Source organism: Petromyzon marinus, unplaced genomic scaffold, assembly GCF_048934315.1.
Source record: "Petromyzon marinus isolate PM22_M1 ecotype Great Lakes invasive population unplaced genomic scaffold, UKy_Petmar_22M1.pri1.0 PM_Scaffold_2, whole genome shotgun sequence".
NCBI lineage: Eukaryota > Metazoa > Chordata > Hyperoartia > Petromyzontiformes > Petromyzontidae > Petromyzon > Petromyzon marinus.
Genome location: NW_027423168.1, coordinates 89,572 through 104,886, shown reverse-complemented (window position 1 = coordinate 104,886; position 15,315 = coordinate 89,572).

Here is a 15,315-nt window from a genome sequence, read left to right as displayed (position 1 = left end):
ATGATTTTTGGTAAGCCATAAAGTCTGGGTGGTCTAGCAGCAGAGGGTTTTAAGGAAAGCCGCTTGGTTGGTTCGATTAAAGATGTTGAATCAGTGATGATATTGTTGGTTTCTGTAACAAGGCGGTTGGTGGGATCTCTATTGATTTTGGTAAATCTACCATCATTCAGTAGGTCCTGAATTTTGTTATTGTATTTTTTTTTTCCATGAGGACAGTGAAATTGCCCTTGTCGGCTGAGATGATGACGATGTCCTCTCTCTTTTTTAATTGAGAAAGCAAAAAACGCTCATCCTTACTTATGTTGCTAATAGGTGTCTTAGCGTTTTTGATTAATATGTGTCTTAGCGTTAATTAAGGACATCTTATGCTTGCTTGTTGATGTGCTTCACAGTGACGCTCGCTTCACCTGTTAGCACTGTGAGCGCTGCTCCTTCCTCTGCCGATGTTCTGCCAGTGCAGCTACAGGAGCTGCTTTTATCGCCCTGGCAGTAGCTACGAGCAGATTCCAGGGGAGCCAGAAGCGTCCAGAATGACGCAGCTGCTCCCAGGGCTTCCCTCATCCACAGCAAATAGCAGTGACTCAAACCTGGGGTTCAGCTGTGTGACGTCTTCTCTAAACTAGCACATCAACAAGCATGGCCCTGAGTGTTTACTTTCCTGCGATGCACGTGAAGGAGAGGAACGTCTGGCCAGGCTGGCCGGTCTGGAACCCCCGCGGTGAAAGTCTCTTCCAGCAGCTGCAGCGAGACATGAGGAGCGAGATTGAGAGGATGGAGAGAATCTTCCGTGGAGTCGATCAGCTCAGCAGCCACACGCGGGCTCCGGGCAGCCTCGGAGACGCACTGCTGCAGCAGCCGGCCGTGAGCAGTGGGTTCCAGATTGAAGATCCACAGGAGCAGGGAGGCGGGTTTGTCGCGTCCCTGGACGTGCAGGACTTCTCCCCACAGGACCTGGCCGTGAAGGTGTCTGGAGACAAGCTGGTGGTGGCCGGACGGCGCGAGGTGAAGAGCGGAGAAGTCAGCAGCGGCAGCTACAGCCACAGTTGCCAGGAGTTCCACAGGGAGACGCAGCTGCCCAGGGACGTGGACCCGCAGAGCGTGAGCTGCTGCTTGACTGAAGACGGGAAGCTGAAGTTCAAGGCTCAGCGCCGCGCCCTCCCTGCAGCGGCCGAGAGGGTGGTGGTCATTGAGCAGCCAGCGACAGCGACTCCTGGCACGGCCTCTCAGTCCACTGGCACCACTCACGCGTAGAGTGGCGCCTGGAGCATCCATTCCAGCAACCTGCTTCATTGATGTTTTAATTGTATGGATATTTTGTTTAATCAGTTTCTTCTATCCACGATATGTTCACTAATATGTACGTGTTTCAGCGTTTGCAATTAACTTAATTTGATTACGTGTATCGCTGTACAGGATTGCTAAATTGTTTCGCGTCGTTTTAATTTGCCATTACACTTTAATATATTGCAATAAGATAATGCTAAATGTGTTATTCAAGTATTTTTCATCAACGCTGCTATAGCAATGTAAGTCATACTACTATTACAATAATCTATGCCTCGAGTTTCCTTACTGGCTGGGTTTCTCTCCACCACAACATTAACTCTGTTAGTGGGTTCCAGCTGTTTCCACCGAAACTAGCTGGGTTACTGGCTACACGGATTTTTCCGTTTACAGTAACAAATAAACATTACACATACATGCAGGCATCGACTTACGAACACTCGACTTACGAATTTCCGCACTTAGGAACCAGCTACCATGAAACATGTTTTAACATTGAGAATTACAACGCGAACTCGCACTTGCAAACTGAACCGAGGATCTATTCTTTTTTCAGCGGAGCGATCCTCCACGAGTTGTGTCATCCTCGCGCTTCCAGTGTTTGTGCTCGTGTGTGCGTGCGCGCACGTGTGTACATTATTGTGTTCCCACTTACAAACCGTTTGACTCACGAACGGGTCCCAGGAACTAATTGAGTTCATAAGTCGAGGACTGTCGGGATCGTTGTGTGAAACATAAAATACATACAAATTTATAAAAACATTTTATGTTCAAATACCTTGCATCCTGATGCTGGCTTGTCGTAAGGGGCGAAATGAGTCACCACAATTGCACACACACACACGGACAACAAACGCCACTAAGTGGCGGTGACGTTGCCACGGCACTTGTGCCAGGCTAAGTGCACTTTATGGCCACGTGATCACGGGTCAGATCCAGCTGCCATGGTTTGACTGAGATGAGTGGCAGATGTGTAAGCTGTGCCTCCCCTACTGTGCCAACTTGATGTGTTTTATCCGCCTGAGGCTCTGCTCGTTGTTGTGAGCGTCTCTCTGCTGCCCTCTGTTGTTGCTGGAGGGCGACTACCTCCAACTGCCCAGTATCGTCCATCATGAGTCTCCTCCACATAGGCCGCTCTTTACACTGCTGGTACCAGTCATTCGCAAGTCAATTCAGTTCCACATCCTCTTGTACCACATCATTTAATCTCTTCTCTAGCCCGTGCCGCGCCTGTTTAGACCCCTTTAATGCAGTGGTTAGGGAGGCGTGGTACATGACCCAGCCAATGTAGCATTACCTGCTGGAGGCGCTTACCGATGGGACTTTGTCCAGATCTGTAAAGGATTGTGAGCTCACACAATCCAGCCTGGTTAAACCCAGGATGGATCGTAGGAAGGCCATCCTGAATGTTTATTACCGGCGAAGATGTTCCATTAGGGGGGTCCACGTTTGGCAAGCATCGAGAAGGAAGGGCATGACCGTGGCCGAGAAGATCCGAAGACTGCTGTGGAGCGACAGATATCAGGTAGCTTCCACACAGCGTCATGCAACCGATGAAAAGATAATGCCGCTCGACTGATTCGGAGTGAGACCTCTTCTGTCAAACCGGAGTTGGTCATAAGCACACTATCCAGATGTGGAAAACCATCCAATTTACAACTGCCCCATTACCAATGGGGAGTTAAGGGGTGGAGGATTTAATGCAGACATGGGCTGGGCTTTTTAATCCGGCCCCCCGAACTTGTCCAAATATTATTAAATTAAATTTTACCTTTCACCTGTAATGCCCTCATTTCCCCATTAGATGGAGCACTTTGTCCGGGAATGTGGTAATTGGTTTGGGCGCAGGCCTCAGATGTTTTCATGATGTTTGATCAGTCACGTTACGACATGTTTTTGTATTGTTCATGTTCGTGCAATTTGTTAAATTGCCTTGCAAATAAATGCTTTGCTACCTGTTAAAGGCCAAATCCTTTCATGTAATGATTTTTACATGTCATTTATATTAGTTCACACAAACACTCCATCCATCTGTTCCTTGCCCGGCCCCTCTGTCAAATTTTAGAACCCATTGTGGCCCGCGAGTAAAAAAAATTGCCCACCCCTTGTTTAATGGCACAACATAGCGAGGCAGGTGCTTAGTTTTGGTGGGGCTGATGGTTAAGACCCCACCTCTTAGTGCAGGGGTGGGGAACCTTTTTTGTGCCAAGGGCCATTTGGATATTTATAACATCATTCGCGGGCCATACAAAATCATCAACTTAAAAATGAGCCTATTATATTTGGTCAAACATTTAGTTAACTCACCCCTAATGCGATGGCTGGAACTGCTTCTCTTTGGTGAGGCGTGTGGAGATATTAGCTGGCATTGATGATGTTAGCTGGTATTGATGATGTTGCTACTCGCAACTGCTTTTCCAGGTTTGCTCCAAGATTGATTGAATTTCGAGTCCCGCCTGCGGTTGCCTTGGCAGGGCCAGACCAAATGATTTCGCAGGCCTCATGGCCGGCCGGCCGGACGTTCCCCACCCCTGTCTAGTGGCACACTCCAGGTCTAGATCATTCGCATACGTAACATGGATGACAAATCGGGAGCAAGCTCTCAAGCGCACCCGGGCATCAATCCGCCTCCCATTGTATCTATATCAGATATAGATTGCTCCGGTACGGACATGGAAGGTTTCTCGAACGACGTGGACCAAAAATATTTTAAACAGTGTACGGAGCCAGAGGACATTACTGTCGAACCCCAAGGTTAACGGGGAATAGCTTTGTCTTCCGGCCAAGTAGCTTTACTCGGCCCTGCTCAATATCATGGAAGTCCTTAATTATTGTGAGCAGAGAGTCAGAGACTCCGAAAGCATGAAGAACAACCCAGAGTCCAGACCTATTGATGGTATCATAGGCATTGACCAGGTCAATAAAGCAGAGATGTAAGTCCTGTCGGAATTCAACACTCCTCTGCTGTAGCAAACGGAAGGAAGATGTGGCATCTGTGGCTGCCCTGGCCTGAAACCACAATGGGGCTCCCCAATCCTCTTCTCAGCATGCCTGGCAAGGTGATGTTGAATAATCCTTGCCAGGACTTTTTCTGGCACTCTAACACAGGCACAGACTCTAACCAAAACTATCGAATAATTACACGGTTTATTTAAAATTGCACTTTCAATTAATGTGCCTATTAATGTCATTATTTCGGCAAAAAATGTTTTTATCTTAAACTAGTGCAATGAAAAAACATACCCTTTATTGTAACATTTGCAAAATAAAGACGATATAATTCCTGTACTGTTTTAGTTTATCTTTCTGAATACACATTTAATGAAAATGTGTTTTAGTGAATGGTTGTTTTTGAAGGTGATATCGTGTAAATGTTTTCCAAAGCTGCTTATGCAGCCGTCACCATCTCCAGCCGTGATTTCTCCACTTCTGTCCGAAGCCATCACCATCTCTTGCGGATTTGCAATGCAAAAATCTGTCTGGCTACTGCCCACCGGTTGATTTATTCGATCCATCTTCGCAGTGGACGCTCTATTGGTTGTGTTCCCTCCTTTAGCTCCCATTCCCACGTTAGTCACGACCACCGGCCGTCATCTCTTCAAGTTGTGTGTCCTGCCTCACCCCACCTTTCTAAACTAAAATTATATGATGTCCAATTGACGTGTCCGTCTTCCATTCTCAGTTTAATTCCTAGCATGTGCATCTCTATGCTTCCTTGTGCACTTCTCAACATTGGTTCCATTGTCTTCGTCAATGGCCATGTTTGTGATGCATCTGTTGTTGCAGGTCATATCCACTGATTAAAAAACGTTCTGCTTTAGGAAAATGGCTTTGTTACGTTTCATGATTTAAGTTCAGATTCCAATCAGCACTGTGCTCTGCCCTGATACGCCTCTCTTAATAATTTTCATCCCTCTCCCCCTTCAACAACCGCCCCACGTATAAATGCACTTCTATGTTTTCAAGTTGTGTCCCTGTTCTTTTTGTTCAATTTGTTATTCCCCCGCACCTCCAATAAGCATGGTTGCCTGCGTACGGTGCGAAAGAAGTTCAGCATGCAAACATACGCTGCGTTGAAAACTTACTCTACAGCATATTCACACTGGAGACGCAGGAGGGTGCTGCTATGAGATTGCCACATTTTTGACTGTAGACCAAGCCTGGACAGATTTCTCAGTCAGCACTCAGTCTAGAATTATCAGAACTACACAGTAAACGACACAATGCGGGTGCTATATCTCGTAAGAATGAATACCCACCACCTAAACACAAATGGTAATTCCTGGACAGGTGACAACTCTAGCCATGCCCATGAAAAAATATATAGTGACTAACTTGGAGACGTAACTTCTTCGAGGCAATTCTTTAATTACACACCGAGCATACTGTTACACACTCTCTGCTGTAATACAACGCTCTGTCCCTCGCTTAAACGCAACTCTCACTCGTGGCTAGCCTACAACACAACGCTCGCCATCTGACACTGACGGCGCTGAACTAAGACAGGCAACTACTGCTAGCAGCACAATTATCAAGTGGATGACGACAGCGGCGAAGGCGACGATCTTCAACAGCAACGACGACGACGACGACGGCGATCCCACTCCAAACGATGGCCCTCATCCCCTGCTCGGGGTCCCCTTTAATCCTCTTAGCGCGGCCTCGCTCCCCTCCGGCCACGCTCCCCTTCTAGAATCTACTAGCAGGATCTCGACGTGTCCTACCCGAGATCCTTCTCAGGTCTATCACGTGGTCTGCTGTCAATCAGGGCTGCTTCACTCTGCAGATCCCCTTCCCTGCCAGCAGCCAGCGCTATGCTATGTAGTGACCAATTCTATGTGACTACACATACACAACATCCTGACCATCACTCGCCTATGCGGATGATAAAATATCAAGCATTGTAGATTTAATTCTGATCTACTGTTGTTCGTTTTGATTGATTTTGGCACAGTTTAAAATATATATTTTAATATCAGTACCAGCGGGAAGTACCCAGCGTTTCCCGGGGCAAAAATATATTTACAAACTTGTCTTCTCTTAAAAACATAACATATACATACACAAACACTAAGCTATTGTGCCCTTTGTCCATTTGTCCGTCAACAAAATTATAGGAGGAGCGACACTAGAAAAACGGCGTATTCTATTATTTAATTTTTTTTCTGTCAACGTGACTTAACCGAAAAAACCAAAGAGTAATTCCTGCAGTCACGAAAACTTTGAATCTAGTTTTAGCGTGTTAATGTTAAATAAACGTGTTGTCTCCTATAGAAGCCTGAGTCTCCATTTGAGCCCACTACAACTGGTGTTGGAAGTGGCCAAACGTTAGTTAATTAACTATAGATTATGGAGACTAGGCGAACAATACGTACCAGGTCTCCAGATGAAGAGGACGACGACCCACCGGCCCCGGGGATGTCGGCGCAATCCCCCAGCCCCCACTGGGGGCCTGGGGTGTCCACCTCCGGTTCCAAACCGCCCTCCAAATTGCCTTACCTACGAGTCCTACTTGGTACAGGCCGGACCCGCTATTGCCGCCTGTTGGGCCCTGACTGCAGCTACATATTTTCCAGTAGTGGTGGCGGCGTATTACGCCTGACAATTACCCACCACATTAAGAAGCACGATGGTAGCTTGCAGTTGTGTGTCGACTTTAGGAAGCTTCATAAGATATCGGTGGCTGACGCGTATCCTCTCCCTCGGATGGACGATTCCCTGGACGCTCTGGCGGGAGCACAGAACTTCTCCACCCTTGATCTCCTGTCCGGATTTTGGCATTTGCCACTAAATGAGGCCTCTAAACCCAAACGGCTTTTCGAACACCTCAAGGCCTGTTTGAATTAAATCAGCTTCCCATGGGACTCCACGCAGCACCGGCTACGTTCCAATGACTGATGGAGCTGGTGCTGGCTGGACTTCAATGGGACTCATGCTTACAATACCTCGACGATGTCATCGTCTTCAGCCGTACGTTCAAAGAACATCTTGATTGGTTACGCGCTGTCTTTCTTAAAATGTGAGCGGCCCATCTCAAATTCAAGCCGCAGAAGTGTTACCCCCTTCAGAAATCCGTGCGGTATCTCGGTCATATTGTCAGTAAATCGGGCATTGCGATAGATCCCGACAAAACCACGTGTGTTCGGACGTGGCCGACCCCCACGTTGATGATGCAGGTGCAGAGTTTTATTGGTTTTGCGTCTTATTATCGCCGGTTTGTCACTGGGTTCGCTACCTTCGCAAAACCTCTCCACGCCTTGACGGTTATGGGTCAGAGGTTTCATTGGGGGGAGGAGGAAGCCGCATTTGTTGCGCTTCGCAATTCCCCTCCGCTACTCTGACTTTGCCATGCCGTGCGTCCTTGATACTGACGCAACCAACACCAGCATTGGCGCGGTTCTGTCCCAGGTTGTCAACGGGGTGGAGTGTGTTGTTGCATACGGCAGCAGAGTGCTGTCGCCAGCCGAACAGCGTTACTGTGTCACGCGCCGGGAACTATTCAGGTCTCCCGCATTAACGAGTTGATTGCTCTGGACATCCCTGGTTCGGTTCCCGTCACCCCTCGTGGGAATAAATATTTGTTGGTTGGCGTCGAATATTTATCGCGCTGGCCGATGGCCTGGCAGCTATGGATGGGAGCCATCCGGTAGTGCCACCTAGGCACATGCCATGGTACAATGGTGAGCACACAGGACTTGTAATCAATACAGAGGTACTATGTACAGGGGCGGCAAGCAGCTAAAAAATGGTGCACGTTTATTATAAATACGACATTCTCAAATGGTTTCGAAATTAAGTGTCTTATCAGCAGAATCGTGCAGAGTTTCTGCCGAACATACACAGCATTAGTTCCTAACACACTTTGGCAGAGTTGGTGTCACTGCCCGGGAAAGGAACATTAATGGTGATTTTGTGGAAAGTCAGGTGAAATGGGTGGTTGGTCAGACTGACCAGCACCCTGTGCTGTGTGGATCGCTCGTGGTTCTGGCCACCAATCGCCAAGCAAATTGGTTGCAGAGACTTCCACGTGTAGAGTGACTTCAGTTGTGTGCAACCGAGTTGCGCAACTGCTTGCACCGGCTGTGGCCGTGTGCGGAAAGCTAACTTGGGTCAAACCTGGGTTTCGAAGCGCGGTGTAGCGTTAACCATGACACTACCGCTCCACACAATCACACACACGCGAAGATCGACACCAAATACGTGCTCTGTTGCACCGCACAGCAACTCACACGCACACTGCAGTGTCCAATAACAACACAAATGTATTAATCATGACAACCACCTGCTCTGCCACTCAAAGCAATGTCCATCACATGGCCATCAACGCGACACATATAGTTCATCACGGTCACCCGACCAGCAGGAGTCACGTGTGTGAGCAGTCCGTGAATGTCGCCGGGCTATGGTGATGCAGTGGTGTGGGTTGGACAAGGGGCGGATGATGATGTCTGTCGTGGAAATCTGTGGAGCGGCATGGAACAAAAGTGGGACGGGTGGCCCAGTGTGGAGCAGGAGCCGCTCGGCTGGGACGAAGGTGGGGAGGAATCCACTGATCCGGTGGAGGCGTGGGGAGGAGGGCGGGACGACGCGAGAAGCGCGACTCGTGGGAGTGGTGCCAGGCAGAAGGGGCACCTGGGACTCCGTACGCGGGACCCCGGCCGTTGCACCTGGGCTGGGGGGGGATCCGCTGCCCTGCAGGTGGAGCGAGGCCGGGGGGAAGGTGCTCTCGGTCCGGGTGGATGGGACGAATCAATGCGGATGGAGTTGAGGATTCGAGAGGAGGTTTGCGGAGGCGGGGAGGAAGGCGGCTGTTGCGGGACTTGCGGTAACGCTGCCGTGAAGAATAGGGAGCAAAAGACTCGTGTGCCGGGCCCGGTCTGGTATCAAGGTGGCGTGGAGGAACCCAGGGCTCTGGTGGAGGTGGAGGCAGGTGGAAAGCAGGGAGCTCCCAATCCTGGGGGTTAGCTTGATTACTCATGGGTGGAGGTGATGGTGCGAGTGGCGGTGGTGGCGATAGTGGCAGTGGAAGCGATGGCAGAAGTGGAGGTTGAGGCAATGGCAGGAGTGAAGGTGGAGTCGATGTCAGCAGTGGGGGTAGAGTTGATATCAGTGGTGGAGACAATGGCCTGAGTAGAGATGGAGGCGATGGCAGCAGTGGAGTTGAGGATTCGAGAGGAGGTTTGCGGAGGCGGGGAGGAAGGCGGCTGTTGCGGGACTTGCGGTAACGCTGCCGTGAAGAACAGGGAGCAAAAGACTCGTGTGCCGGGCCCGGTCTGGTATCACGGTGGGGTGGAGGAGCCCAGGGCTCTGGTGGAGGTGGAGGCAGGTGGAAAGCAGGGAGCTCCCAATCCTGGGGGTTAGCTTGATTACTCATGGGTGGAGGTGATGGTGCGAGTGGCGGTGGTGGCGATAGTGGCAGTGGAGGCGATGGCAGAAGTGAAGGTTGAGGCAATGGCAGGAGTGAAGGTGGAGTCGATGTCAGCAGTGGGGGTAGAGTTGATATCAGGGGTGGAGGCAATGGCCTGAGTAGAGATGGAGGCGATGGCAGCAGTGGAGCCGATGGCCCGATTGGAGGTGTAGGCGATGGCAGCAGTGGGGGCGATGTCCTGAGTAGAGATGGAGGCGATGGCCTGAGTAGAGGTAGAGGCGATGGCCTGAGTAGAGGTGGAGGCGATGGCCTGAGTTGAGGTGGAGACGATGGCCTGAGTAGAGGTGGAGGCGATGGCCCGAGTAGAGGTGGAGGCGATGGCCCGAGTGGAGGTGGAGGCGATTGCCTGAGTGGAGATGGAGGCGATGGCCTGAGTAGAGGTGGAGGCGATGGCCTGAGTAGAGGTAGAGGCGATGGCCTGAGTTGAGGTGGAGACGATGGCATGAGTAGAGGTGGAGGCGATGGCCTGAGTAGAGATGGAGGCGATGGCCTGAGTAGAGGTGGAGGCGATGGCCTGAGTAGAGGTGGAGGCAATGGCCCGAGTGGAGGTAGAGGCGATTGCCTGAGTGGAGGTGGAGGCGATGGCCTGAGTAGAGGTGGAGGCGATGGCCTGAGTGGAGGTGGAGGCGATGGCCTGAGTAGAGGTGGAGGCGATGGCCTGAGTGGAGGTGGAGAAGATGGCCCGAGTGGAGGTGGAGGCGATGGCCTGAGTGGAGGTGGAGGCGATGGAAGCAGTGGAGGTGGAGTTGATATCAGTGGGGGAGGCGATGGCCTGAGTAGAGATGGAGACGATGGCCTCCGTGGAGGTGGAGGCGATGGCCTGAGTAGAGGTGGAGGCGATGGCCTGAGTAGAGGTGGAGGCGATGGCCCGAGTGGAGGTGGAGGCGATGGCCCGAGTGGAGGTGGAGGCGATGGCCCGAGTGGAGGTGGAGGCGATGGAAGCATTGGAGGTGGAGTTGATATCAGTGGGGGAGGCGATGGCCTGAGTAGAGATGGAGGCGATGGCCTGAGTGGAGGTGGAGGCGATGGCAGCGGGGGAGGCGATGGCAGCGGTGGAGGCGATGGCCCGAGTAGAGATGGAGGCAATGGCCCGAGTGGAGGTGGAGGCGATGGCCCCAGTGGGAGCGATGGCCTGAGTGGAGCTGGATTCTTCAGGTGAGGAGCACAGCTCTGCTTGGTGCCGGGGCTGTTTCCCCTCCCCTGCGCCCGCCGCTTTCGTCTCCGCGCCGCGGCCATACGAGCCCAGGGACTCGGTGCTCGGCCGAGACCTCCACCTTTCTTTCTCTGCAGCGCCCGGGAAATCTTCCTCCTTCCGGTCCTCATCCTCATTCTCATCGCTCTCTGCAAAAGTTACGAAAAACATCAACGGCGTCATTAGCTGAATCTCCCTGCTCCGTGTCTGTGAGTGCGTTGTGACCCTGGGGACAGACTTGCGAGTTTGTTTTTTACGTTTTTGAGCCAGGAGGCCAGGATTGGGAAAAACTTGGGCCACTTTTCATCCAGGCAACTGAAGAGCAGCACAGACTAAGTCTTACTTACCAAACATTTAAACTAACAACAGCATACTCTTTGGTTTCTTTCGGTAAAATCACGTAGATAGAAAAATAACTAATAAAGTGAAACCTTGGATTGCGAGCATAATTCCTTCTGGAAACGTGCTCTTAATCCAAAGCACTCGTATATCAAAGCGAATTTCCCCCATAAGAAATAATGGAAACTCAGATGATTCGTTCCACAAACCAAAAATACCGTATTCATATAAAAAATATTAATACAAAATACCTTTTTATATTTTTATTATTTAATATAAAGTAATCAAATTTATTAATTACATTTAATCGTGGCTGGTGTGAGGGAGAGGAGATAGAGGATGGTTATTGTGTAGGACGACTTTCACTTGCAGTACAGTTACTAAAGAACAGTCACTACACATGGACACAAAATAAAAAAATGCTTTACGCACACACACGTATTCACAACACTACAGTACTGTAGTAAACAGTATACACGTAGTCACAACACTATAGTACTGTAGTAAACAGTATACACGTGGTCACAACACTATAGTACTATAGTAAACAAGATAGGTTCGCACGGATGTTGACTATACGAGTGAGGCACACCGACTGAGACCGAGCATGGGAGACGATTACCCACAATCCCGCAGTATACACGTGGTCACAACACTATAGTACTATAGTAAACAGTATACACGTGGTCACAACACTATAGTACTGTAGTAAACAGTACACACGTGGTCACAACACTATAGTACTGTAGTAAACAGTATACACGTGGTCACAACCCTATAGTACTATAGCAAATACAGTATACACGTGGTCACAACACTACAGTACTATAGTAAACAGTATACACGTGGTCACAACACTATAGTACTGTAGTAAACAGTACACACTTGGTCACAACACTATAGTACTGTAGTAAAGAGTATACACGTGGTCACAACACTATAGTACTGTAGTAAACAGTATACACGTGGTCACACTATAGTACTATAGTAAACAGTACACACGTGGTCACAACACTATAGTACTGTAGTAAACAGTATACACGTGGTCACAACACTATAGTACTGTAGTAAACATTACACACGTGATCACAACACTATAGTACTGTAGTAAACATTACACACGTGGTCACAACACTATAGTACTGTAGCAAACAGTGTACACGTGGTCACAACACTATAGTACTATAGTAAACAGTACACACGTGGTAACACCACTATAGTACTGTAGTAAACAGTATACACGTGGTCACAACATTATAGTACTATAGTAAACAGTATACACGTGGTCACAACACTATAGTACTATAGTAAACAGTATAGACGTGGTCACAACACTATAGTACTATAGTAAACAGTATACACGTGGTCACAACACTATAGTACTGTAGTAAACAGTACACACGTGGTCACAACACTATAGTACTGTAGTAAACAGTATACACGTGGTCACAACCCTATAGTACTATAGCAAATACAGTATACACGTGGTCACAACACTACAGTACTATAGTAAACAGTATACACGTGGTCACAACACTATAGTACTGTAGTAAACAGTACACACTTGGTCACAACACTATAGTACCATAGTAAACAGTATACACATGGTCACAACACTATAGTACTATAGGAAACAGTATACACGTGGTCACAACACTATAGTACTGTAGTAAACAGTATACACGTGGTCCCAACACTATAGTACTATAGTAAACAGTATACACGTGGTCACAACACTATAGTACTATAGTAAACAGTATACACGTGGTCACAACACTATAATACTATAGTAAACAGTATACACGTGGCCACAACACTATAGTACTGTAGTAAACAGTATACACGTGGTCCCAACACTATAGTACTATAGTAAACAGTATACACGTGGTCACAAGACTATAGTACTGTAGTATACAGTATACACGTGGTCACAACACTACAGTACTATAGTAAACAGTATGCACGTGGTCACAACACTATAGTACTGTAGTAAACAGTATAGACGTGGTCACAACACTATAGTACTATAGTAAACAGTATACACATGGTCACAACACTATAGTACTATAGGAAACAGTATAGAACGTGGTCACAACACTATAGTACTGTAGTAAACAGTATACACGTGGTCCCAACACTATAGTACTATAGTAAACAGTATACACGTGGTCACAACACTATAGTACTGTAGTATACAGTATACACGTGGTCACAACACTACAGTACTATAGTAAACAGTATGCACGTGGTCACAACACTATAGTACTGTAGTAAACAGTATAGACGTGGTCACAACACTATAGTACTATAGTAAACAGTATACACATGGTCACAACACTATAGTACTATAGTAAACAGTATACACGTGGTCACAACACTATAGTACTGTAGTAAACAGTATACACGTGGTCCCAACACTATAGTACTATAGTAAACAGAATACACGTGGTCACAACACTATAGTACTGTAGTATACAGTATACACGTGGTCACAACACTACAGTACTATAGTAAACAGTATGCACGTGGTCACAACACTATAGTACTGTAGTAAACAGTATAGAAGTGGTCCCAACACTATAGTACTATAGTAAACAGTATACACATGGTCACAACACTATAGTACTATAGTAAACAGTATACACGTGGTCACAACACTATAGTACTGTAGTAAACAGTATACACGTGGTCACAACACTATAGTAAACAGTATACACATGGTCACAACACTATAGTACTATAGGAAACAGTAAACACGTGGTCACAACACTATAGTACTGTAGTAACCAGTATACACGTGGTCCCAACACTATAGTAATGTAGTAAACATTACACACGTGGTCACAACACTATAGTACTGTAGTAAACAGTGTACACGTGGTCACAACACTATAGTACTATAGTAAACAGTAAACACGTGGTCACAACACTATAGTACTATAGGAAACAGTATACACGTGGTCACAACACTATAGTACTGTAGTAAACAGTATACACGTGGTCCCAACACTATAGTACTATAGTAAACAGTACACGTGGTCACAACACTATAGTACTATAGTAAACAGTATACACGTGGTCACAACACTATAGTACTATAGTAAACAGTATACACGTGGTCACAACACTATAGTACTGTAGTAAACAGTATACACGTGGTCCCAACACTATAGTACTATAGTAAACAGTATACACGTGGTCACAAGACTATAGTACTGTAGTATACAGTATACACGTGGTCACAACACTACAGTACTATAGTAAACAGTATGCACGTGGTCACAACACTATAGTACTGTAGTAAACAGTATAGACGTGGTCACAACACTATAGTACTATAGTAAACAGTATACACATGGTCACAACACTATAGTACTAAAGGAAACAGTATACACGTGGTCACAACACTATAGTACGGTAGTAAACAGTATACACGTGGTCCCAACACTATAGTACTATAGTAAACAGTATGCACGTGGTCACAACACTATAGTACTGTAGTAAACAGTATAGACGTGGTCACAACACTATAGTACTATAGTAAACAGTATACACATGGTCACAACACTATAGTACTATAGTAAACAGTATACACGTGGTCACAACACTATAGTACTGTAGTAAACAGTATACACGTGGTCACAACACTATAGTACTGTAGTATACAGTATACACGTGGTCACAACACTACAGTACTATAGTAAACAGTATGCACGTGGTCACAACACTATAGTACTGTAGTAAACAGTATAGACGTGGTCACAACACTATAGTACTATAGTAAACAGTATACACATGGTCACAACACTATAGTACTATAGTAAACAGTATACACGTGGTCACAACACTATAGTACTGTAGTAAACAGTATACACGTGGTCACAACACTATAGTACTATAGTAAACAGTATACACATGGTCACAACACTATAGTACTATAGGAAACAGTATACACGTGGTCACAACACTATAGTACTGTAGTAAACAGTATACACGTGGTCCCAACACTATAGTAATGTAGTAAACATTACACACGTGGTCACAACACTATAGTACTGTAGTAAACAGTGTA